This window comes from Pseudopipra pipra, chromosome 9 (genome assembly GCF_036250125.1).
Source record: "Pseudopipra pipra isolate bDixPip1 chromosome 9, bDixPip1.hap1, whole genome shotgun sequence".
Classification (NCBI taxonomy): Eukaryota; Metazoa; Chordata; class Aves; order Passeriformes; family Pipridae; genus Pseudopipra; species Pseudopipra pipra.
In genome coordinates, this window is record NC_087557.1 from 23,903,802 (window position 1) to 23,931,410 (window position 27,609).

Below are 27,609 nucleotides of genomic sequence, written 5' to 3' on the forward strand. Positions count from 1 at the left end.
AAAGCCAAACACATAAGAGCATTCTATTTATATCCCAATTAATTTGCTGATAATTTATTCTTCCACTATACAATTTCCACATTACAGACAATGTTGATGTGACGTAGGAAGCTTTTTTTGTGAAGTGCCTTTTTCAGAGCTGGAAACTCAGCTTGTTTTTTGCCTTTGAACCAGTAATCTTTAAGAGGCATGAAAACTTGGGTTACAGTATTTCCTTACGGAGTTACTTTTTTATACCATCACGACTTCTTGACCATTTTCCCATTACCTTTTGCATTTATTTAATATTCTCAAAACCAAGAGAACTATAACGGCTGTGCACTGTGACATCTTTCTGACACAGCCATGCCTGTGCATTTTGAACCTGGTTTATAACAACTTTGTTATTCTCGGGTTACTCCTAAGCAGTGCCTTCCAGCCACAGGATTACTTGGTGGTAGTTACAGGAATCCGTGAGAATTTAAGATGAACTCAAAACATTATTTCCCTCGGTGCCTAGGTCTGCTGATGGTATCTGCAGGTGAAAGTGTGTGCTGTTGTTTTAAGTACAGAAGGCCTGATTCACCACTGTGTTTAATCTCATATAATAAATTGCATCTGTGCCAAGCGGGTACAAAATATCACCGCTGATGTGATTGGGGAATTGTGATTTGATCGCATTTTACACTCAGTTTGCACAGGTGTTAATGTCAGCATGAGTGTAAGGAAATCAGGAGCACAAAAATTAAAAGAAATCCTTCTGTATGGAAAATGAAATTCAACTTCACGGTGTTGTAAGGTTTTACTTTTACGCATGCATCACTGAAAGGATAAAATGCCTCTAATATTTGGATCAAAATAATGTTTAACAAAACGCCAATGTTTGAAGGAAGTATTTATGTGTAACAGATTATAGTACACACCCTGAGTAAATGTAAGATTAAGTAGGACATAAGTAACATGCAGCCCTTGTCCTGCGAATTTCACCTACTGACAACATTATAACAAGAAAGAGGTGTGAGATCGTAGGGCTTACCTTAACAGAGGAAATGAAATACGATTTCTTTAGCATTGTGATGACTCTGTTCACGGATGTCATGGATATTGATGACACTGTGTTTTAGTTTTTGCTGCCAGGTTACTGGAAGCAATTTTATTTTTATTCTTTTCATCCTGTTACCTCTGTTATGAACACTCCCCTACAAAATTTTCACTTATGTTTTCTTCTCATTTCAGACACATACCCAGATAAAATTATTGTGAATTGCAAATGACCATTATTGGAAATATTTACTTTCTGGCTCTATTGTCTGTGAGATAGATTTGCTAGAATTTAATTTTATATACATAATATTGTTCTTTCCAGTGTCCTGGTTTCACAATGAAGCAATTTCCTCAAAATAATTTATTGGTAATTCGTTAATATGAAATGGTAATGACCTTCTCAGATTATTTGTTAGCAGTACTTCTTTTTTAATCCGAAACACATAAGTGTAGTTCCATTAACACATTTATAGTTAAAATTGCAAAAGTTATTCGTATTCTCTTTGGTCATGATGGTTTTGATGTGATTTCTGTCAGCCACAGGGAAGTGGAAGAGCAATAGCTGCGTCACGAGGGTTCACTGGGACAGATTCCTGTCTTCTGAAGGATTCCAAGGCGGCTCATATTGATAACGCTTTAAGAATGGCTTATTATCGTAGTTACACAGGCAGCGAGCCAGAGTCAGCTTTCTCTGGCTAATACAAATGGTCTTTCTTGTTTATGTTCTGGTCAACCATCTAAGAGGATGCAAAGAAGTAGAAAGAAACCATTTTGAATGCTAATGAATGAGAGAAGATCACGGCTCATCAGATTACAAAGCCCTACGCTCATTCTTGTGAGCAGCAACCAGGAGATGCTCCTGTGTCTGCCCAGGCACTAGATATATATTCCTGGTGGAAGTAAGAGGGCTCTAACAGTCCTGTCTCCTGTGGACGTTCGCATTCTCAGTGCATTTATTTACATTAGGGTTGTTTGTGCTGTATTATGCCTGATTGAACCAAAGTCTCTTGGAGAGCAAAGTGCTTTTATTTTGACATTTTCACATGGAAGTCAGCCATCACCCCTATAAGGAGAGTAAGCAAGATTTATGATGGGAATATTGATTTCCTTTATACTGTGTTATAAAATACATCTAAGCACAAAAGGTAAGCTAGACCTCTTTGTTTGCTCCTTTTTGCCATCTGATGTCAGGACTTGCTGGAAGTACCTTGATACTTTAAATCATAATGCAGTGAGGAAGGCAATTTGGGATCATCTGTACATCTTTATATGCGTATTTAAAAACCTTAGAAGGTGAGAGCTTCAGCAAGACTGAACAGAACTCCCGGCCTGTGGGAAGGGGGAGATGCCTTTCCAGCAGCCCTGTGTTACCTGTGTCTTGTCACTCACCTAGACCAGCTCTCTAGTCTGCCCTTAACATGTCTAGGCCAGGGCAGGTGCCTCCAGTGAAGGGGAATTTGTCTGCACTCCTCTGCTACACTGCTGGAAGAATGGCCAGATTTGGGATTTTGAGGACATGTTTATGTCTCTCCTCTTCTGTATCTGCCATGAGGAAGCTGGAACAAGGATAAAGCTCAGCCATTGTTACCAGATCCACACCCCATCCAGTTGTTGCTGATCTGAACAAAACATGTGGGCCCATTTCCCAAAATGCTTTGTGTACATGCTTTGTGTACATGCTTTGTGTGCTGTGTTAGCCATGGTCACACTGAATCTGTGAGCTGTGGCTGGCTCCTGATAATGTGACTGACAAATGTCTCCTTGCAATGAGAACACAATCAGCCCAACAGCAAAAGATAAGTAAATTAAATCTTTCCAGGATTTGAGTCCTGGTAATTTAGTTCCTTCACCTTTTGCTTCATTTATTAGGGGTCTGATTATTTTTTTCCAGAGTGAGTTCATTGAGGTAGGAACAACATGGACACAAAGTCAAATAATGATGTTAACAATACTGTGACTTTTTGCCATTTGTCAATTTGCAAAAACTTATTGAACACATTGAAGATAGCTGGCATTAATAATGCACCAACCCCACATTTTCTCCTCTTCTTCTTGGATCTCTCCTTATTACGCATATCACTTGACCTTAAAAAAAGAATGAGTAATTTTTTACTGGAATAGGAAGCCTTTTTACTCTGGGTTTAAACTGAAAATAGAACCCAGCTCAAAAACCAGAAACTGAAATTCATGATTTTATCAAACGTGTATGTATCACAGGGTGCTACATGCCTTACTATTCCTTACTGGAAACCACCAACAAAAGAGAGAAATGTCAGTTAACCTTGAAGTAAATTAATTTGGGAACAGAAGCACATCCTTTTGTGGCTCTCCTTAGTTTACGTGTACTATGAATAGAAAAATAACAAAACCAGGAGGATCTGATTACTCTAAATAATCCCACTAGGGGGTGCAACAGAGTAAATTATTTCTTTCATGCAAATGTGTTAAAGTTCCTGAGAATCAGAATTATTCCTTGTAACTGAGCCAGCGCCAAGAGTGACTGAAGCTCAAAATGTGCAGTATTGTCTGCCTACTACTCCTTGGTCATCAAGGCTAAGGCATCAAGGCAATTCTTTCGGTAACCAGGCACTCCCTGAAGTAGAGAGCTTTTTGCTGAATTGTTCACTTGAGAAGTCTGTGTTCTGAGCAACAGGGGGAAGACAGAATTACCCACGTTTGCTTTGAAATTAAATATGTATATAGTTTTCATATGGAAATGTCTGATATGTATATTTTTCTGAAGCAGACCTGGCTCTTCTATTTTTTTTTTTTTTTTTTAAATTCAGAGATGCTATGAGTGGCAGAAATATCAAGTAAGAGCCATTTGATGTTCCAGCTTCTTCCTGCTCTGTTTTTATCGTGCTTAATTTCCATGCTATGCTTTGATGCTGTGCACCCATTTTTAGCTGTAAATGCAGATTTCACATATTGTGTGTATTCCAACAGAGAAAGAAAGATTTACTGGTATCCCCTGCAAAAAAAAAAAAAAATAATTAAAAAATCTAAAAATCCAGATATAATTATGCAGTGGCATTCTATTTTAATGAAAGTTACAGATGAATTCAGCTTCTGCTACCCAATAACAGCTGATGTGCAGCCCAGATGTACACTGTACCAACGTGGTAACAGTGCTGAACCATTTCTTTAAAAATTACCTTTTTTCCATCAGCACTTATCTGTAAAGTAAGTCTATCTGTTTTTTCTTTTATTACAAAAAACCCCATAAACCTCAAAAAGCCATTTATAAATGAAGTGACTAGCAATTATTGACTCATTTTAATGGTGCAGCGTGAATAAAATTGAGGTGCTTTGACTGCATGTTTTCTTCCAGGATTCCTTGGTTAAGGTCTATAAAGGGGTCCTGCATGGAAAACAGCAGTTTTTGCAAGTCTTTGTAAATACAAATATTTAATGAGAGATTCTGCAGATAATTTTGCAATGCAATAATTGATTGATGTGTGTATGTGCATGTTTATGTGTGTGTGTGCATGAGTAACACTCTCTCAATCTCCAGCTTTGTGTGCTATCAGAGAAAAGATAAGTTGAAATAATATAAGGGTTTGGCATAAATTGAAGAAATGTGGAAAATTCAGTTAAAGGCTGAAATGTCATCTTCAATTCACCCCTGCTCTACTTAGTTATTGCAGCACACTTGGTACAGAAGGTCACCCACTGCTCAGAGTCTCGTCTAAGAGAAGGCACTATTATCTGTGATGTGCAGGTAGAGGAGGATAAGTGAAGGATGATGTTTCGGCCCAACTTTGGAGTTTTCCTGATTTCACTCAGTTTAAATGAGTCTTCTCATGAAACTTTGGAAGGTTTGTCCTATAACTGAGTCACCGTTCTGGATTTTTTTTTTTGTTTTCTTGGTTTACATGAGTTTGCAAACTTTTTATTCTGTGTGTTTATTACAGCCATGTATTTATGGGTCTGGGTTATCACGGTAACTCTGATGACCATCCCTAAGTGCCACAGAGGTCCCAGGTTCTTTCCCTGAAGTACTTTAAAAAAGATTTGGAACAATCATGGGCTAGTGTCAGTCATGCAGCTGGGGTTCCACTGTCATTTGAGCAGGTATTTATTGCATTTTTGAAGGATTCCTTTATTGTGCTGAGCTTGATTCACATAGTATTTGCTTCTCTGGTGTTCAGTCTGTGAAAATTCCTTTCAGTCTACTCTGGTCAGTGGCTGCAAAGCCAAGTATAATGCAGTATAAAGGGAGATCTTTCATCCACAACAACAAAATATCTGGTTGGGCCAAATAAACCATCTGACAGCATTCTTAAGGGTGGAGTTGCCAGGATCAGGTAAAGTGCTTGGAGATCCTGAGTCTTCCCATATACAAAATCTGTCCTGATCATTTCAGAGAAGACTTTTAAGAACCTTTGTCCTTTGATTTTGGAGGCTCTGAGTGATGGGCAGTTCTGCTTTAAAGGTCAGATTGGGGTGGCTGACCCTGTTTCCCTCAATCGATGAGAAAGGAAAGGCCAGTATCTGGGATAAATGCCTTGCCCTTGCTTAGGGCAGAAATGATATGAGGAGCCAGGAGCAGCAGTAGAAAGCCCAGCAGCGGCACTTCATACATGCATACAGAACATCTGTGCTCAACACCAGGACTGTTAAATGATGTCTGCTTTATCATTTATCAATTTCACACTTGGTAATTAGTTTATCTTTGCATTGCTGTTTTAAGAAAGCCTGGCCTCCCACGTTCCTGGCAGCCTTTGTTCCCTCCTGCCCTTCCCTGCCCTCTCCCCCATTACCGTCCTTCAGTCAGAGCGAGGTCAGGGAGGCAGGCTTGGTGTGCCACATAACTGAGTAGCTACAAGAATGTAAGATCAGGAGTGGAGTGGATAGGTCCTAAAATAGATCTACTGCCAATGAAACACAACCTTTTTTCCTTTGTGATGTTTGTTTTGGGGCTCTTACTCCCTCTTAAGCTTTGCTAGTTCAGCTGCGTGTGGGCCGGGCAAAACAAACCCAAACAAAAAAATATAAATGCCACTTCTCCATGCTGGTCACAGGTTATGCTTACAATACAAAATTAATTCCTCTGCTCTGTAGTATAAAAAGGGATCTCATAGGATTGTCATTTCTGCGTGTTGTGATTGAATGAGTGGGATTTCAGGGGAAGTCACAGGAATTTTTGATTTTGAACTACCTGATATTCTGAGTTTTCAAACAACTATTGCTTCAGATGGCGTATTGCTGTGCAGCTATCATGGTAAGGGCTAAAAAAAAATAATTTTGAAAGCCCTTCCAGCTTTTGGCACCTAAATCCTTTGGCATGTGGATTCATTTAGAATAAATTGACAGTCAGATCAGCAGACCCAATATGTGCTTCATTAAGTGTTTGACAAAGACATGTTAGGCAGTAATCAGTGCTTGAGGCTGTTGATGTTTCCTTAGTAGTAAGTAGTACAGTATGGTACTGGGCATCCCAAAAGGTTAACATCTGTCATCAGAATGACTATGCAGAATACCCTGCTGTAGATGTTGGAGAGGCAGCTGCATCATCTCAGATGTGGCCAGGCAGTAACCAAAGGCACAAGCTCACTTTTTAGTGGAGATCTTTGAAGCAGAATGGCATGGCATGGAGCCAGCACATTTGATTTGTGTAGAATGATATTCCTGTTATAAGAACGATGCTCTGCTGTTATGTAGAAGGTGGATACAAATATCATGGTGCATATTTCAAATTGCTTTGTTTGTCCATGAGAGGATTTCTATGCAAATACCCACTGAGGTCATTGGGAGCTTGTTTGCATGTGGTCTTCATTATGTACTCTTGGGATTTGACTGTTCTACATCATTCACCACTGAAACGTAAGCATCTCCAGAAGACCATACAGAAACCTCCTCTGGAATAGCTCATTTCACAGTAGAAATGCAGGATTCAAAGCATCTTTCAGTGGGTAAACAAATCTCACCCTAACCAGAGAGAGACAAAGGTTATAACGCTTTCACCAGTAAATAAGAATACTCATATTTGGAAAACAACGTCTGGGGAAGTGTTTTTTCAGTAATTTTTAATAAAATAAAAAAAACAGGGAAAGAGGCTGAATTCTGTCAATATGTGAGCTGTAAAGTCTGCATTATAGATATGCTGGGACATTGTGCAGGGCAGTCACTTGCAGCTATGACCTTGGCTTTGGGGGGCTTGGCTCCAACTCTGCCAGGCAGCGTGTTCACCCATAAGGAAGGAAGTCTGAACTAGATGTTTAGTGAAGTATTCTGTAAACACTCTAAATACATGTCAGTTAAGTGGGTGCAATTGCAGGCCACTGTCTAGATAGTGTCCTCTGTGATCCACTTCTGTACTGAAACTGCACATAGTATCACTGAGAGACAGGGAAGGGCTTTTTATTAGACATGTAGCATCTAAATAAGAAAACATTGCAGTTTTGAAGTTCAGTGCCTCGTACTGCCTATGATTTGTAGGACAAAGCCAAGGCACAGATGGAAGATAGACTTGCAGAAAAATTTTCAGGAAGGAGAAGCCAGCTTTGTCTTGAACAAACTGCATGAAATGCTGTTTCCTTTGAGATAACGTCTGGGACCAAACCTGCTTTGCACATCTGAGAAAGCCTAGTTTACTTACATCTAAAAATTCTAATATTATTTAGGATTATTGTTAATATATTTTTTTAAATAAAGAAACCTAGAAGATTTTTTGTAGGTAAAGAACTCAGCCGTAGTAATTGGCAGTGGAAACTATTCATTAATTAGCAGATTTTTTTTTTTTAATTCTTATGTTCCTAAGTATAGTATCAATTTTCAGGGAACACATGGCAATCACTTGTATGTTGACATTTCCTAGAAAAACCAGTTGGATACAGTGTAAAAGGAACATTGTCTAATATGCAGAAAATTATTTGTGATTCTCTAAAATTTTAGCTCATTCTTCTACTGCCCAATCTTTCTTCACACTTTTTTATTTTTCTTAATAAGCATTATTTAAAATACTTACATGACACAAAGTTTATAGGGGCTGTGACAGTGTAAAAAGTACAAATTTGCCCACTGTGGCCATCTTTTTTAGTTCCTCCTGGGAGAATGGCAGATTTGTTGTCTCCACTGTGCAGAGGTTCTGGGTAAGATGTGTCTGAGGTTCCTGACATGTTTGCAACAAGTGAAGGGAACCTCGTGGCACACCTGTGTGCAAACAATTGTGTGAAGAGATGCTCAGTAGTATCTAAATACCAGTTTGGTCTGCCAGAAGTGCAGCGTGAATTGGCAGGTTGAGATAAGCAGAGGATGGTTAGGTACCTGAATGGGAGCACACTGATTGACTTAAGAAAGCTGGCTTAGTTCAGGAAATAACTGGCAGGTGTTTTGCCCTGTTTGTTGACTTAAGCAATGCAAGAAATGCTGAGAGCTTGTGAGATAGATACCTATTAAAAAATCTGTATGTCACAGACTGCATGACTAGCGCTCAATTTGCAGAAAAATAAGAAAATGGTTTAGATAGAAGAGTCTGCACAAGTCAAGGGGCTGTTAAGGAATAAAAGCAGTTCATGATGGGTGGAAGAAACTGAAGAAGAAAATGTGAGGGTGTGTTTGGGTATGCAAAGATGAAATCAGATGAAAAGCCACATGTGAACATTTGCAGGGTGACTGAAGCCCCCTTCAGTCAGGGGTGGCAAGAAGGCTTTGTTCAGTGCCAAGTTCACTTGTTGAAAATTATGCTGTGGGGAAATGAATATGAAGAAGATATGAAGAGATGCTTTGGCCTTGTGATGACAGTATGCACATTTTAATTGTTTGACAAATCGCATGTAAATCAAGAGCAGTTAAAGGGATATAGGCTCAGTTTCAAAAATTATCTTCCTCCGAAAATTAGGTCTTCACGTCCAGAAATAGAAATCTTAGGCAGAGCCCATCGAAGCCAGTGCACAGGCTGTCAGCCCAATTGTTCCATTTGGAAAGCCTTTGAAAATGGGAAAATTATGGTAGGGAAGCAATAAAGAGCTCAGTTATCTGCTGCCTTTCACTTTGTCTCGTTGCCTACACAGATGCAGAATGCCAAATTTCTGCTGTTTCTCTGGCGGTGGCTTGCGTGGGTGCACTCAGCACTTCCTTGTTCTTGGGAAACTGTGGGACAGAGGAGAATAAGGCCCGTGGCCACTTTTGGGGTGTGCTGTGCACAGAGGAAGTCAGGGAGGTATGTTAGCAAAAGGCAGTGTCTGGCGTTCTGTAGAGCCGGGCGTTGTAGCAGAGAAGACCTCGTCAAATCAAAGATTTTGTTAAGTGAGAATGTTAAGTGAGCCAAAAGCTACAAGAACGTTGCTGTGGGCCCCATCTGGGAAAATGCCACAGATGAGATATTGTGGGAGTATGTAAGAGGATAAGTGGTAGGAAAAATGATATCTCAACATATATAAATCCTCAAAAATACATGAGGGTATAAAGTCTTAATATTAATTTCAGCGATATTCAGGGAATTTTTTTAAAGTGGTACCTCTAGGGGCTGAAGTAAATAGTCCCCCTTAGTATAAACGTTTGATTGAATTCCCAGTGTGCCAAAGTCATTGGGTATCACCAGTAGTCTGGAGTTACATGAACTGAAATAATGATTGGTGTAATCGAATCCAGCTCAGCGCTTCAAGGCAGAAACTGATCATTTGTGGACATCAGGAAGAAAATTTTCCATCCCTGTGCAGGGTTGCTTAGTGGGTGAGGTGCATTATGGAAAATGTTTGTTTGGTTTAGTTTTTCATTTTTTTCACAGATCACTCAGGGGAGATTACCAAGTCATGGACCCATGTGCTGAGGGGAGTTGTTACAAACAACTCTCAGGAGGTTTCGCTAATGAAAAATTGGTGAAAGACAGTAAGAAAATCTCACCTGTGTTAGTTTCCTACAAACTAACTAAAGGCAACATTGTGGGTCAGACTTTATCCCCGGTCAAGGGAACAGGTATGCACCAGAACCTACCTCACACCTCTACATGAAGTACTGGTACACCAACATCTGGGCATAACACGGGCTGTTCAGACACACCTTGGAGGAGATGTTGGTTGAAACCTCTTCCCAGCTCAGACTGTTAGTCAGCAATCAGAAGGTTCAACTGGTATGGGCCAGCAATAAAAAAACATCCAGGGGAAATTGGGAAACTAATTGCATGAGAATGAAGCACTGAAATTTTTAATTTATACAATAATTGCATTAATTTGGCCAGAGGAGCTAGCTAAATGGCCAGGGCCATTTGCACTGCAGTGACTTTTCCTGTTGCTCATGAAGGGCAGCTCCAGTGGAGCTGGCCAGGCAGCGTGGAGCCACTCTGTGCACTAAGAGCAGCCATACAGGGAGATTGTGGCCAGCTAATGTACGTTCACATCATGGCTTCCTTTCTACTGATTTTCTCAGAGGGCAAATCTTTGGAAGCTAGTCTTGAAAATGCTGTAGACAGATCAAGATGCTGACCCAACATGAGAGGTATTTCCTTAGGGTATCAAAAAGAAAAAAATAAAACCCTCTCTGAAAGCCTTAGCAAAGAGAAGGAGAAAGATCTGAGAGAAATGTATTTTGAATAGTCCCTAATTTTAACACTGGAGTGTCACATACATAATCCAGAAGGACATCTTTTCTACCCAAGAGGGCTTCACATTCCTCCTTTTTTAAAGTCACATTCTTAGGTGGGTTATTTACAGCCTTTGCCTCCATGAATGACAATATCGATAAATTCCATAGCCACTGCCAGTAAGGAAATGTGTAAATTAAGAGAAACATTTTGTACTGAACCATGAAAAAATATGAAACCTTTCCCCCCCCGTTTTTTAAACCAGAGGTACAGAATTTCTCGGGCACAGGTCTTCACTGGAAATTTTCCAGCCTGAGCCTCATTATATGGACCATTACTGCATTACTGTAAAATCTCCTATTGATTTCAGTCGTTGTGATCTGCTGGGAAAAAACATCCCGTTCGGGATTTTAATCGCAGCTGTAACCTCCAAGCAGACTGGAAGGGGACACGGAGCCGGTGAAGAAGACAGATCATTCACCTAAAATGATCCCATTAGTGCACCCGGAACAGGTGGGTGGACAGCTCTGTTTCCATCTAGGAGTGCCTTTGAGGCAGGAGAGAAGGGGTTTATCGTGCATGTTCCTGAGCCAGCTGGTGATCTGTGTTTCAGGAGAGCTGCAGCTTGGTAACACAAGAGGATTGCTGTTCTGGCTATTCTGAAAGGAGTCTCAGGAAGTGGATACATTTTAAAGAGGGACTTGGGCTCTTTCCTGAGCCTGTAATGAGAGCAATCAGGAAAGCAAGATGATTCGTTAGAAAACATCTATTGCTGGATACTGAAGGAACAAATCTAAGATAGATTAAGGAGATAGACTAATGGATTAAATGTATTTGTAATGTAGTTGCCAGTTAAATTTTTCACTGACTCTGAAGATGATACGGAGTTTTCCAAATCTTCCTTGTTTGGATGTACCCTTAAACCAAATGTGAGGTTTCAGAGGATAAGAAATGATGAACTGGGGACTGATGTATGTTTGTGTATCACTTCTCAATGCGCAGATGCTGAAGAATTTGTCAGCAGTGAAACATTTGGAATGGAGGGTAGAAAAGAGTGCCCTCACCATTGTAAAGTATGGAGTGAAGGAGAGGGGTGTTGTGTCGGACTGGCCTCAGCTCCCAGCAAGTGCTTCTCTCCAGGAGTTTTGGTGCGTGGTTCACAGATTGTAGCTGTCGTGGCGCACACATCACAAAGCCATACATTATGAATGTGTCTGTCTTTTAACTCGAGGCACAGGAGAAGCACAAAGATAAATTAGGTCTTCCCTAAATGAAGGAATGGATGACTTTCAGAAGTCACACAAGACAAATCCCAACCGTGCAAAGCACAGGCACAACCTTTGGTGAAAGGCATGTAGCCTTGGTCTCTGCATTGGCTCATCTGGAAATTCATGGAGTTATGCTGCAGACCGTTTTGCAGTGATGAATGCAAAATTTGTGTACGGGGTAGAAGTGGGGCTCTTGTGCTTCTAATATATGTATGAGAGAATGTTAATGCTTCTGAATGAGTCCAGAACCCATGATCCAGCTGCAAGCTGTCTTTTGCTAATGCAGCCTTAGTGTGAGCGCATGGATGATTGAAAATACCAACTGGAGCAGATCTGGGAGCAAAGGTGTGAGGAGTACTAATATATCTACAGAAAACAGCAGTTAATTAGCTGTGGTTTCTGCAGCTTCTGATTGCTCTTAACCTGTATCAGCCTTATGAGCCTTTCTCTTATTAAGAGGTGTCAAGGCCATCACCCCTGTAGATATTTCAATGCCTTGATTTCTGTAGGACTTAGGTGGCTCAACACTTTTGGGACTTTGAGTCATAGTTCCTTCAGTTAATGGATTTCAGCTGCAAAAGTTCTAGTCAGTTGTGAATCAGATGATTATGTTGGTATTGGTTAGAAACAAAACACCTCATCTTGGTCAAAACCAATGCTTTTCTTCATGTGCAGTATCTCTAAAATCTACTTGTGTCTTGTTTCAGTCCTCTTAAAGTTATTTCTTCTGTATTGCAGGGCCTGTCACATGGAAAAATATCCCTATTTCTATTAGTGGTGATGAGAAGCAATTAAGTCTACAGCAAAGAGTGACACTATTTTTGCGGGATTTTCTTGCAAGCCTAGGAAAACGGTGAAATGTATTCTCTAGGCTCAGAATAAGGCCTAGAAACTGAGTAAACTCTCAGATTTCAAAAGCATTTACCTTTTTTTAAACTCTAGATGCTACATCAGTTTTAATAAGGTACTTATAGACCTAAAATGAAAGTAACATTAGTGTGATTGTGGGCTTTTGTTTAAATCTCTGTGGAATCCCTCAGATACGGAGAGATTCTCTTACAGTAAAGGACATGTCAGACATCATTTTGGTTTGTGAAAACCTGAAAGTGGTACTGGCTGGAACCCATGTACAAACAAAGGTGAACCTGTCTAACTAGCTCTGTTTTCAAGACAAAGGAAAAACAAAAAAGAAGACAGCTAATAAGTTAATATTTTATTTTTATGATCAACATTTTATGCATATCTGATTTGATGTAAAAATAAATACATCACTTTTAGCTTGCTCTCTTTTCTCTGGCAGTTTTGTCATTTGTAGAACAGAGGGACTATAAACTTCGAGATATTTTTCTGTGCTTGTGTGGTAAAAACACAAAGTAATGTTAGCCATGTTATATATGATGATAATTTAAATATCAAAATTAATCTATTCCTCATAGAGGACAGTGTAAACAACACAGGGTATCACTAGATGCTCTATCACTTTAGCAATGTAAGACAACAACTTTTCATTCCCAAATTTTAGTGAAGCTGCCTTTAAAGCAGAAGTAAACACAGACATAATATTTTCATTGTAACAACTAAGTTTATTTATACACAAGGAAACTCGTTGATGTTTAATATTTGCTCAAAAGCCTTCAGTACTAATTTCTACCAGCCAAAGCTGGTAGAACAGCTCAAATTGTCAACACAATTGACAGGGAGCAAAACTGAACTCAGTCAACAGGCAATTTGTGACTGTTCTGTATTTCTGCTTTCCATAGGTAACAGCAAATGTCAGTGTGGATACACTCAGGAAACTCAACGCGTGACCCCAGAAAGAAGAGTGACCTGTCCCTTAATGGAAACCCTCTCCTTGCTGCTGAGAAGTGGTTCAAGAAGTCACTGGACTTTATCTTGACATTTCACATTTACCTTTGCTCAAATGGTCAGGCTGAGCGTGAGGGAGGCAGCTGCCATGAGCCACCACACAATGATGTATCCAACATGTTTCAATGGGGAGGTGTGGTTTTTTTCCTTGGGCAAGGAAGAATAAAACTCCTTTGGCAGCAGAAGAGTTGAGGCTGGACAGTCTCAGGAACAACTTAGCAGGGCACAAGGTAGGATCAGAATAAAGTGGCTTCACTGAAGTGAGACTGTTTGCTGCTGATAGCTCCTGCTGCCTGCTGACGCTGCCAGGCCCCAGGCAAGAAGTGTATTCATAAAAGAATGTAAATTGGATCTCTCAGTATATTCAAGTATTTAACTCACTGCCTGCACTGGTCAAAGTCACAGGCTTGGGCAAGGACTATCAGACTGCTGCTTGAAAATACTTTCCTGGAAAAACACCGTAATAAGAGATTGCTCTTGTCGAGAACCTGAGTCTCGGCTGTGTTTTTGGTTTGCATGGATCTATTCAGAATCAGGACTGGCCTTAAGCAGCCTTCCAGGGGTGAGAGATACAAGCTGGAGTCGAGTTTTAAGTGAGGTAGATGGTTTTATTTGTGAATACAAGTTGTTTTAAGGTGTTTTGAGTCATCACAGAGAGTTCAAGAAGGGTGAAGCTGTTTGCATACACATATCTAGAGACAGGATTATGTAGTTCTTGAATGACTGGTTTGATCAGCAATGTTTACTCTCACGTTCTTTTGCTTGTCTTTTCAGAGAACAGAGAAAAATGCTTTATATAAGTTCACTTAATATTTCCTACAACGTTTTTTAACTTGGCCTTTTTTAGCATTTGGACTTCAAAAGCAGGGCACCGAACTATCATTTGGTTATCAACCTTACTATATCACTTCACTACTGCAAGAAAATACTCCCAACACATGAATACCAATTAGTCCACGGTTGTTTATAAAGTGCATAATGGCTGGAGTAGATCAATACATATAACAAATACATGAACCACAGGGCAACCTGGCAAATATGGAATAAAGAAAATATGACAGCTTAGATTCTTTATAGAGGCATAAACCCCAACTCCCACTGAGATAATAAAAATAATAAAGTTTTCATTTTAATGAAAATATATGAATATATGAATTTATGTTAATGCTGCTTGTACCAGACATCACTATGAATATTAAGCATGTGCAGCTTATATTTTAATCACAGTTATAATTTGCATTCACAAAATATTTGGTTCCCTATGGTCATTTAGGAGGGTAAACATTTTACTTTAATTTTTCTAAATAACTAACTGTAATGAAATATGTTTGTAAATTGCTGGGCTGATCTTCCTCTAGGAAGTATTACTGTTTTCAGGTAATTTGCAGGTTCTTGTCTGGAATGGTAATTCAGGCACTCTGACATTCCTCCTGTGTCTGGCCATGCCTTGATGTCAGGGGAATATTTTAGACTGCGACTATCCAGGTGCTCTGCTGCCAGGCAGTACCTCTCACTCAAATCCTTCTTTCAAAAAGAATATTTCTGCTTCATGAAGGGCAGGAGGGAGATGGGGAAAACCTTATAAAACCTGATCTCTGAATCTTCATTGTATCTGCACAGAAATTTTCTTGACAGTCAGTTTCTTGGCACTGACTGGCTGTCAGCAGGAGCAGCACATCTGAAAATGTGAGAGTCCAGTTCCTCACACAGGGTGGAGGGGGTTACACTGAGACTTCTTACGTGACACTTTTATACAAAGAGTTATAAATTCATTCCAAACCTGTTCTTAGTCAAAACACAGTTAGCATTGTAACAGGGTGAACACAAAGATCCAGTTCAGCTAAGTACGGGGTAGTACACGAAGTCTGTTGAGTCCTTGTGGATCAAATGTTCATTCTTGCAAGTAAATCCCATTGAAGTTGGTTGCTGGTCCAGAAGATGAAAGCCTATGCCCTCCTTAGCTTCATGTCTATGAATCTAGAATCTTAGTTTGATTTTTACTTAGGGAAAAAAGAAAAAAAGGTAATTGCCAATCTATTGTGTACTGTATCCTTTTTGGTTAACTTCATCCTCTCCTATGTTTCTGACCCACTAAAACAAACTAAAATGAACATGCAAAGAATTCCAAAATGTACAACTGCAGACAATAAGAATGTGTGCACTATATTGCTTGATTGTACAGTCTGTGGGATTTAAACATGTGCTTAAGCACTTTGCTGAACTTTGACTTAAATATTTACTCATGTGGTAATTGAGATAATTTTTATAAATGGGTGTTTTAATCACTATACTGTAGCACCATTCTCTGCCCAGGCCAAACAATATGTCATTATTATGCTATGATGGATTAAGATTTTGCTGTTTCCTATTTAAATATCCTTTGTTAGGCAGTTAAGAGGAAGGAGATATGATTATTTAATTACAGCTTTAAAGAAAAAAAAAATTCTTCTCTCTGGCTATTTTGTGGAAGAAACTTAAATTTATAACTTTATTCTGATAATTTGTTCTACAGGCCTAGGTGTCCCCAGGTGACCTAGGTGGGGGCATGCTTCTCTGGGACTAGTGATATGTCTGGGGTAGGAAATAGATGGTTCTTAGGGTGCAGATTTAGGAGTCGAGGACAATAATATGCTACACTTCCAGGATAGATCCCAAAAGGGACTGGGACTCTTGGTGCTCAGTTTTGGACTACTTAAAAATAGGTTCTTTTTTGGGGGAATAGAGTTAAAATGTAAAAGACATATGCTTGAGATTTCTGTACATGGGCTAAAAGAGAGTTAAGCCAACAAACATAGCAATGGGAGTCAACTCAAACTAGGAGATAGGCAGTGCCAGTGGAAACATCAAAACCCTGGCTCTTTTGTATTTAAGGAGTTTTTTGAGGTCTGTAGTCAGTGAACTCTGTGAACAAGGTACAAAGATGGTAATACTTCCTGTGCTTAAAATGCACAAGGGGCATGGGAGGGAACAGGACAAAGCAGCAAAAGGCTTGTGATGAGAATGTTCTCAGAATGAAGGAATTTAGGTTAAATTTTGCTCCAGCTGAGGAGATTCAAACATCCACCTCCAACCTTCAATGAGAACATTCTTGCTATCCGCAAATTGGCTATTTTGCAGCGGTAGCGAGGGATACCTTCCACATCTCCAAGTGAAAGTGGGCCAATGTAAAACCAATTATGCAAGAGTCATGGGGACAGAGCGGGAACAAGCAAGGGGAAGTCTACGACCTCATGGATAGAACTGAAAACCAAGAGTGCAAGGACAATATCAGTGTTTGAAAAGGTGGCCACAGACATACAACTCATTTGCCACTTGACAAGCAGATGCCTAAAGCTTTGCACTGTTACAGTCAAATAAAATTTAGAAAGTATCAGGGTATGAGGATGCAATAAATGAAGTCGTCCAGGCATAGCAGAGTTATATTATTATAGTGATTAGTTTTCTGGACATCAAAAGAGACAACAGTGGAGCGCAACCAAGGGGACTTTATTAACACAAGTCTGCAAACATCTCCATAGGAGCACTATGCTCCAGAGTTCTCAACAACCCTAAATATGTATCAGGTAAGTCAAACCTATGCTTTCTGTGTGCCAGGAGAAGTCCAAAAGTTCCTGACCTCATTGCTGGAAGCAAGAACAAATAGGCACTGATTAGACTCAAGTTAAGGGTATTTCACCTGAGAGCTCATTAACTATAAGAGAAAGGGAATTGGGATGCCTTTTGAATGTAATAAAACACAGTGCTTGTACTGTGAAAAAATACTGCCTTGATGGCAAAATATGTATATAATGAGTTTTGTGCTAAAATTATAAAGATACAGTTTAAGAAACAAATTTCCAACAAATAACAAGTAACCACTACAAGAGCTAACGTTAAGAAAGTTTGCAATTACTAATCTGGATACTAGAAAACATAGAAAAAGGAAAAATATAGCATAGGGCTAATGTACAGTTTAAAGTTATGCTATAATTTGGTATGATGTTGAATATAACCAGAAGAAGTCTGATTAGCAGATATGGAGATACAAAAAAACCCCACAAGGATAATGAGGAGGTTCTACTAAATAAAGGTAAAGCTTAACACTTCTATTAAACATGGAATGAGTAAAAAGAGAAATTGGCATACCATATTTTAAATATGGAGCAAAAGCTAGCTATTAAAGATACCCTTTGTTAAAAAAACCCAAGCAAAACCAGACCTCACCAAACCATAAACCAAAAACAATAAAGAAGGGAAATGTGGCTAGTGACTCATCAGGAACCTGGATGAGGAAAAAAATTAATGACACCAAAAGGCCACTGGGAGCTCTCTATAGGAATGTTTTGTTCCCATTAAAACCTGTGTGTTTATTAATGCCTATACAAGTAATGCTGGACCATAAAAGTTTCCAAACCAGATGCAGAAGGAAGATGACTTTGCCACTGATGTTCACCCATATAAAATTTTAGTGTTTGATTAGTGCTTGCAACAGCCCTGGATTCACAGATAATAGTTGACACATCAGCTCAGTACAGGATACATAAACAAGTATTCCAGAAGCTTCACTGAAAAAGCATGAATGTTGGAATCAGTTTATAAAACCCAGAGCTGATGGACAATGGAAGATTTCTGCAATTTAACAGAATATATTTGTTTCTCTGAATCTCTCAGAAGGCATACTCCAGGTGATTTAATTTTGATATCAAGAAGTCTATTGTGCAAAATTCTCAATATTAGAATGAGAACAGCAGTATCTCTGGCTATGCATTGGTATTCATAAAAATAAAGTTCGTGCCAGTGGAAAAAAAGATGGAGATTAAGTAGCACTGAAAGAAAGTGTGAATAAAACAGAAAATCACACAGTAATTATATGCTGGGCAATCTCTTACAGAATTTATCTTCAGAATCCTAAGAGAGAGGCCTTTACAGCAATTATAAAGGGATATATGTAAGCTTGCACGGTGGATTTCAGAAAAAACGTGAGATAGGCACAAACATGTAGACTTAGAGCTACAAGTTTGCACTTTGCAGGAACCATAATAAGACAGACTTTCATGAGAGTGAAAAAGCAAAACATTCATTCTCAGATAGAGCCACTACTGGCAAAACCAAGAGCCAAAACCCAGAAAGAACTTCTATTTGCAAACAAGTGGTCTTTGGCATTTTTATCCTCTCAAGGGGGAAGAAATTAGACACATTAGCAGCCAGATTTAATTTTAACAGATGATCTGAGATAGCCATAAGAACGAGGAGGAGTGCTCAGGAACAAGGTCAAGCAAAGTAAAGGGATTTGTAAAACGCAAGTGTCATATCTCTGCACAAATGCATATTAATAAATTAGCAAATATGGAAGATCTGCTGATACCTTGCAGGGTTTCAAAATGTCCGATGTAACAGAGGTACATAGTGTGGTGACAGAGGCATAGCAGCTACAGTTTTACAATAAAAAGCAGGGAAGAGTCATGCACCCTGTGGATGCCTCCTCAAAGTTTTGGGAGCCAAGTACCTTCCTTCTTCAGGAAGGCTCTTCTCTGGTTGGAAACCAAATCCTTGGCTGACAACTTACAGATAGTTTTGAAACTCTTTCCAAATCAGGATGAACCTAATCAACCTCTCTCCTGAGCCGACCGAAAGCGGCATTTTCCACTAAACCCTGGTGGAGTTGGAGAAGAAAGATTACGCTGTTGCAAACTGTATTTTAGGAAAGGAATTCCCTTAGGTAAGTGGAAGAAATTCTTCTGTGACATTTAGCACATCATAGAGCCTGAAAATTAGGCTTTTACACAACGTATAGGTACAGAGAAAATGTTTTGTTTTTCCTGGTAGAATCCCTGTGTTTAATTGGAATATTGGAGAAACATGAAAAATGCTTTCAGAATTGAATTAGCATGTGAAACGACTTTCCTTGTGCATTGGGTTCAAGTGCTTCAAAAACAAGGAACAAGAGAAGACTGTTCATTATAATTTGTTTAATTATTGAACCATTAGTGCCAAAGATTAGGGACACTGAAGAAGTTGAGTAAATAAATGTACTGGGAATAGATATCATATGCTGATTGCTTCACGCTGGCTATACAAAATACCAATTTAATGTAATGGGAACTTTCATTTGGGAACCAGTTTACAGGCAATGCCTAAGTTTCAAAAGAGGATAACTGCCTCCTGAAAGCGATGTCAAAAGGGTTGGATATGGAGATATGAAATCCAAAATGGAAGAGCTGTATAAGTTATCATATTAGGTTTATGTTATCAAGTTTATCTGTAATGATGTGAACAGATGAATGTTGCCATAGATAGAATTAATACAGTTTTCCTTAAGCCCTGTATACTTTTTTAGTGAAAAAAAAAAATAAATTAAGACTTTAGTAAGTATTTTTTTCCTATGATCAACATGAAAAATAGTAGGGACATTGGAATTGCATAGACCACTCATAGATCAATCTGGAGCTATAATACATTTTTACTGGAGGAAATCTATTATGGATTAAAGCAGAATAGAGGTGGTCATATATTTCATGCTAGAACTATGTATTGGGCTTTATTCCAAAATTATGATCCCAAGAAAGTGCGTTTAATAATTAGGTGTGTGTGAGGTATAATGAAAAAAGAATCTTTGGCTGAAAAAAAGAACATTTAGACTACTAAAATAAATAGAAAGATCTCTTCAGGGATGAATGATGCTGAAAATAAGGTATATTACATTAAAAAGCGTGCACAATAAGTTAATACAGATTACTTGCTTAATTGAAATGCTTCTGGAAGAAAATAGCAACAGTAACTGCATAAAAGCATTTCAGACATAGGATAGCATTTTGGTAATTAAGATTATGTCTAGACCATCTAGTTATGATTGTTTTTTTCAGAGGTAAACCACATTAAGCTATTTAGTTATGAAGTGCAGATTTTAAATATGAAACAACAGGGAAAGAATAAAATGTAAAACCTGAAATGAGCAGAAGTAGGTGATAAATATTGGCTTTGCTACTAATCAGGTAGTGTAAGTTCTGCACTGCCTGGTTCACAGAATATTTTTCTCTCTGTACAATAAAGTACATTTTGTTGTGTTGGATATCTGTCTAAAATGCCAAACAAACTGTCTTTCAGAAAAATTATATGGCACTGTTGCATTTCAATGTCTACTGGAAATCTGACAGGAATAATAAAAAATCCCAAAGACAGGGAACTCAGCTAGGTCTTAAAAGTATGCAGTGGGAATTGGAGTGCTAACAAGATTTCAGCTGCCCTTTGTATATAACCTCTTTTAAGCCTGAACCTGAACCCTTTATTAATATTTTTTACAATGCACTTAGAGAAAAAAGTAAAATATCTAATAAGAGACATTTCCAAGTGTTTGGGTGTTAAAAACAAGAATAAAAGTAATAATATGTCTTGCCTAGGAAAACAAGGCATCAGCAAAAGAAGGAATTAAGAAGATACTATGACCTGATACTTAAGAAGAAAAATAGTAGGAAGAAATGCACCTGTAAGGGAAGATCATTTAAATGTCCATCTGTAGTTGCCTGTACCTGTCCTGTCCCAAATGTCCTGCTCCCAGCCTCGCTGAAAATGTTCAGTTTTAACTTGAAATCTAAATTCTCATGATAAAGGGGAAAGATTAACTGTATAATTATATGTATTATAATAAGCCATATTTTTTTATTTATTAAAAACTTAATGGATTTTCTCAGACAGTAAAAGATCAATATATAACATTTTTCTGAATAAGTCCCAGTCACAGAAGTCTATGTTATAGTTTCTGTCCAAGAGACAGCATCAGAGACTATCTAAACTTGCCAACACAGGGAAAGGACAGGGTAAACAAAAGTTTAATGGAAGCAACTCTTCGTTCAGACCATGGATATACTAATTCTGGGGAGGTCAAAATTTGACTTCTGCCTATATTGGCTGTATCTTTTTAATACCCAGCTGTAAGCATCTTTTCAGCACTAAAATTATTTTTAATGTAATGTTTCCTACCCTGGATGAAAATAGTTTTTATAATCTAAAATGGGACTTGAGCCCAGTATCCCAATATATAAAGCCATTACATTAACCAGCTGAGATGCTCCGTCATAAAAAGATAACTACCTTTACATAAATAACTCCTGACTATGCAAGCAGGGCTCATCTTTGAAGGTGAGAGAGAACACTGGAGTTTATTATATTATACAAATGATAAAAATTATATTTATAGACCAGACTACAATGACCCTGGTGATGAGCACTGAGAGATTTACACTTTAAGGGGAAAAAAAAACTTTTTAAGAACTGACATCATCATCAAACAATTTGTGTTTCTCGGTGAATCCACAAGCTGAGCATGGTGTTTTAATGACTAGAAATCATGAATATTAAACTGGAGAAAAGTTGACAGTATTTAAATGAGCATCATTAAGAGACACATAAATTAACAGGATTTTTAGTTCTTGTGGAACCGCCGTTTCAATGTTAATTAAACAACTGGAGTGCTCTTGTGCATTCCCAGCAAACTGTCCCTAATGTGTTCTGCTGAATATCATTATGGGTGGCTGCCTTGCTGTTTAATTATTTTCAAGCTGATTTTTTTTCCCCGTTGCTGCAGTGGTTTTATGCTTGTCTTGCATTCAGAAGGCGATGGGGCTTAATCCCAAAGGAGTCTGTCAGTTTGATCTACATGTGGTGCTTATACTGAAATACCCATTTTTGTAACTAATAAAACATGCACATATAGTGTTGCTGCCTAACCCTGCTGAAAAAGCCTCACTATTGACTGCATTATCTTTGTACGTAACAACCATTTGATGACTTACTGGGATTTTAGCAGTAGTTCTCTATCACAGTGGTAATCATTATTTATTCCATTCTGCACACGCAGGTGGTAAAGAATATGAATTTAGATATAGAGAAGAGAAGCAAAATAAGCATGAGATCTAGTTATTTTCTAAATGTGAAGAGAAATGCTGCACAGAGCACTGTGTGCTGTATCTGTTTAGCAAATTCACTCTTCAGCTGTTCCTTTACTGCCCTGTGCATTATGTATGTGCACATCAGGAATTAAAGCAGGGTTTCTTTTCAGTCTTGGACATTCACCTACCCCTCTTGCTACCAGATCTTTAGGGAGAACAGGCTCTGTTTGATTCTCCTTCAATAGACCTTGCCTTGCCAATCTTCTGTAGCTGGCTCTGCATCCTTCCCTTCCCATGGCAGCCAGCACTGTGCCTGCCTCACAGGAGTCCCCACGCCGTGTTTGAAGGAGACATTCCCTCAGATTTTCACATTTATCCAGACTCCCTGTGGGGCTGCTGCTCATCCTGAGGCCGGTCACAAGGCTGTACGGACTCTTGGGATCTGAGCCCACCTCTGCTCCTTAGGTGTTTGTCCATGTTACTTCTTCTCTTGCCAGGTGGTTGCCCATCCTGTCTGCTCTCTCCAGACCCAGCACATACAGATAAAGCACCCCAGCTGAGCTCACCAGGGCCATTGCAATGTGCACTCTAATCCTGATGCTAAAGCAGTGCCAAGTGTTTACGTAGGATCCACATAAAGGGGCCACTGAGGATTGCTCCAGCCTACACAGTGATGAGGATGTGGCTATTTCCTGCCCAGGCAGAACAGAGCAAGGACTCTAAATATTGAATGAATTTGTATTAAGTCATATGTTACTGTCCTGCTTCCTTCCCTTCCTTCCTTCCTTCCTTCCCTTCTACCCTACAGTATCATTAGAATCCTTCACAACCTTCAAGTTGTGGCTATTTATTACTGAAACCCACCAAATCTAAATCTTTCCTTGGAGGCTGTTGATGTATTCCTACACCATTTAACCTTGACTGATCAACAGCTTGGCCTGCAGAATAAAAACTTAGATGGCAACATGACAAATTGCTGGGTGGCCAACCTGAGTATCACAAAAGGTCTTTTTATATTTGTGAGTTGAGGGAGGGGAAAAAAAAAGGCCTAGTTTTCTATCTGGAAAAAGTCAACCTCAGTGGTTGGTGGTACTATTCTGTAGTATTACTCTGTGACTAAGTAAGGCCAAGGAGTGCAAGTGTTAAAAAAGTTCTACCATCCTACACATTTGGAAAGCCTATAACACACCTCTTACTGTTAGTGACAGTGGTTTTCTCCATGGAGTTCAGCAAGCCACAGAGATAACATAGTCAGTGTTACTGTGTTGAAGTTATGAGAAATAAAGTAGATGGAAATTGAAATTCTGACACGTTCTTCAGATTTAGGATTATCTTTCACTCTAAAAAAATGCTTTAAATCCAATTTTCTGAGAAATATGACTGAACATTTGTTGATGGGGGAAAAGTAGTTTGCATCCAGGCCTCAATTTAATTAACTAAAAGTTGTTTCTGAATGTTTTTCCATCCTACCTACTTACTCACAGTTGCCTGTATTAATAGAAACAGTTGATACATGTCTTTAGGGGAACTTCCTATCTAATTAGTAGATTTTTTCAGACTGCATCTTGCCAATAAAAACAAAATTAAAATAACTAAACAAAGCTAATTATGTGGTGCTTTGAAATACCTGTCACATAGTTGAATATGTATTTTCTCCTTCCCTTATTGTACACTACAGCAGCTAATAGGTATTTATACATCATGCATTTCACTTTTTGCTGGAGTGTTGTTGTGATGTGTTTGTTCAGAAGGTGATACCCAGGTCCTTTATGAACTGTTCCTGACTGGAACAACAAGAAATGAGGTAGTTGTTGTTCACAGAGTAAGCAATTGTGTGATGCAAGCAAGTTCTTGGCTTTATTTGTTTAGACCTTTATCCTTGGAGATCCTCCCTCTTCCCCAAATCTCAAAATAGTTGATGACTAGACATGTGAGTATTGAATGTAGGTCTGAAATAGCATAGAGGTCAAGGTGTCTGGATGTGAAATCTAATCTGGGTTACATTCAGAGCGTGATTTAGCCTTACTTTGGTTTGAGATATTGGGAAATGGTACTCTTCACATTATCTCTTTAAAAATGTAAAGTAGTCCTTGATTTGGGACTTCAGTACAGATTTAATAAAAGATATTTCCTATATTCTCTCAAAATTTAAGACAACATGATATTGTTTCAATTTGGCTCAAGTTAATAACAGGGTTTATTTGGAGGTAGACTTGAGTGAGTCACCTACTTAATGAACTTGTACTAACTTTGACCATTCACTTAGGATTTCCTGACTACAGGGAGATGATCCAAGGCAGAAGTGTGTGTGGATGGATCCTACATAGCATTGGGGAATATAAAGCTAAATTAATCCATACTGGATATAGCTGCTAGAGCAGGTAATGAAATTTAAGCAATTTGCATTGTTTTGGATTATACACCACAAGAAGCTGGCGGAAGCATAGTGCTGTGTTTTACTATTTTGAAATACTTGTCTGAAGAGGGGTGGGTGTGTTAAATCCCAGGACTGTTTACACCAGTGGGAAGTTGTAAATGCCAGCAGCAAATGCAGACAGTTACAAGGTGTTGCCAGTGCAAAGACAACCACAACTGTACTGCATCGAAATCTTGGCTACAGGTTTCGGGAAGAAGAGTGACAAAGCTAGCAGAAACCAAAAGTCCCACCAGGTCAGCCAGACAGCAACCCCCAAAATAATTTAGTAATTAAAGTAGGAGGGAGGCTTTCCTCTACACAGAAATTTGTAGGACGAGTAATAACATCCATAAGAAGAAAACAATATCTCAAGGGTCATGACAAATGCAAATTCATACCACTGTTGAAGGCTGTGGCTTACTTATGTTGAAGGGCAGTGATCTGACTAATTTATGTATGTCATGATGGTCACATGGAGATGACTCTGATTCATTAAATCAACTTTTACCTTTGTCTCATTTGAATTTCTTGGAAATATCTAGTACAGTCTATAAATTCCTACCTTACTTTTGTATGAAAGAAGAAATATGAACCTTCAAAAAGGTATTCATAATGAAGGCAATTGTGTCATCTTATTCCTTGTATTTAACTTCCCTAGTAAGTACTACAGAGCACAAACTCTTATTCCAACTCAAGGCAGTGTAAAAGGCAGTTATTTGATTTTGCTGGGCCCACAGCATAGGATCAAGTACTGTTGTTTCATTGCTCAGTGTTTTACAGAGATTTTTGGAGTGTTTCTGTGTCATTTAAGTACTGCAAATTATGACCATTGTCTTGTCAAGGAGGCATTATACAGGTGAATGGCTTTGTAAAAGTCACAGTGACAAAAACACATACAAGCCTATGTTTCCTTATTTTGGATTTTTGTCTTTGCTGTCCTTGAAAGTTCAATTTACCATCTGCACATGAAGATGGTTCTGAAGATTTGGTGGTCTGCAGGTTTTCCAGTAGAATCCCATTTCCTATTCTTGCATCTGCAAATCTAAGCCCAGGTACTTTTCTATTACTTTTCCTTCAGCCAATAATATTTTTGCTATCTGTAATCTTGAGACATTAAAAAGTATGGACGTATTTTAAATATGTTTTCTCTGTACATGGGAAGACTACTGAGCTTTCTGGCTCTATGACTAAAATAAAGATGTAATGAGTCCTGTGTTCAAAACCTGAGCACTATTACATGTAGCTCAGTGGGTAAGTGAAGTAGATTAATCCTCTGTGTAGCTTTTAAGACTGGCCTGCTTGCTTGAATCAGCTGCTCATACAAGTTTTGGTTACTGAAAAGGGGAAGTCTGGGCTAGATTATCAGCCCCACAGTGTAGGTGTTCATTTATATCTGTGTAAATTCTGCACTGTGTCCTATTTTAAACTCTCCATAGAGGTGCTAGGGATGTAACAAGGTGATGGAAACCTGGCCTAAACTCACCATCTCTTTTTTTATGGCTTTCCCCAGTGGAATTTAACAAGGTAATAAAACTGGATTTTGGCACCATTGCTCTTCTGAAAGGATCTGGGGTAGCGAACCACAGGCAAACCCTGGGCATCACCAGTTGCAGCTCTGTGCAGTTTATGATGCACAGGTACAAGCTGTGCACACTTATACTGTCTCTGGTGCGCTGGGCAAGCCAGGTCAAGTTTTCCTCAGTGTGCAGAAGGGAAGAAGAAGGTTGTAATTCCATTACTTAGAAAGTAATTGAAAGCCTATAGTACAGCATCACAGAAAGCAGGGAATGCACAAAAGAGAAAAGCCAGCAAGCAATACAAGGGCTTAAAGACAGCCTAAGGAATAGGGAATGTTCTAGGGACAGGAAACCAGGGAAGAGCTGGGCCCTTGCTTTAGTGCCTGTTTTTTCTGATCTTTACTTCTGGACATGAAAATCCTGGAACTAAATGCAAGCTCAACTAGACAAAACTAAACTAAAATCAAACCTGTTTGAGGCCTTTTCCTTTGGTATCTCACCTCTGAACTTGCACTGACGTGCTGATGGCCTTACTCACAAGCCTGTGCTACACAGGTGCACTCTGCCTGGAGCTACACAACCGTGGCTGAAGTCCCCAGAGGAGTTGGCACCCTTGGGGCAGTGTCAGGTGCCTGGTCCTGCTGGGCACTAGACATCCAGGAGAGCTCAAGTTATTTGCAGGTTTGTAATTACGTTGTTTGAGACAGAAGCTCCTGAGCAGGAGTGTGTAGCCAGCTCTCTGGCAATTGAAATTCACGTTTTGAAGCAGCAGTAATCTGATACTCAGCTTTTTGGACTCCGAGCTGCTCCAGCACGCACATCAGAGCTGTACTCACAAAATCAGATATAAAACAACTTTTCAAAAATCTTTCTTTGTTCAGAGCTTTTTAATGTTTATTTTTCCCGTATACAATGACGATTTTAGTTAAAATAACATTGCGTCATTTGGCTCAGGTTACTAGATAATTGGGGAGTCTTTAAAGCAGATTTTCAAGTTGAGAGTAATGGAGACAATTTATAGTAGAACAGATGGTTGGCCTTCATTTGCCTGTTGACAGGTAGCGTGTTGTCAGCACTTCAGGTTGTTATCATACAGAGAACAGCAGTTCAGAATCTTAATTGGGACCCAAAA

The 27,609-nt window shown here is 39.0% G+C and overlaps 1 long non-coding RNA gene across 1 annotated transcript; it reads left to right on the forward strand.

Moving 5' to 3' along the window:
* Positions 1 to 9,799: 9,799 nt before the first annotated feature.
* LOC135418565 (uncharacterized) lies at positions 9,800 to 14,807 on the forward strand. The gene is made up of 2 exons (XR_010432527.1): positions 9,800 to 9,855; positions 13,575 to 14,807. It is a non-coding gene; the product is annotated as an uncharacterized LOC135418565 (long non-coding RNA).
* Positions 14,808 to 27,609: the final 12,802 nt, after the last annotated feature.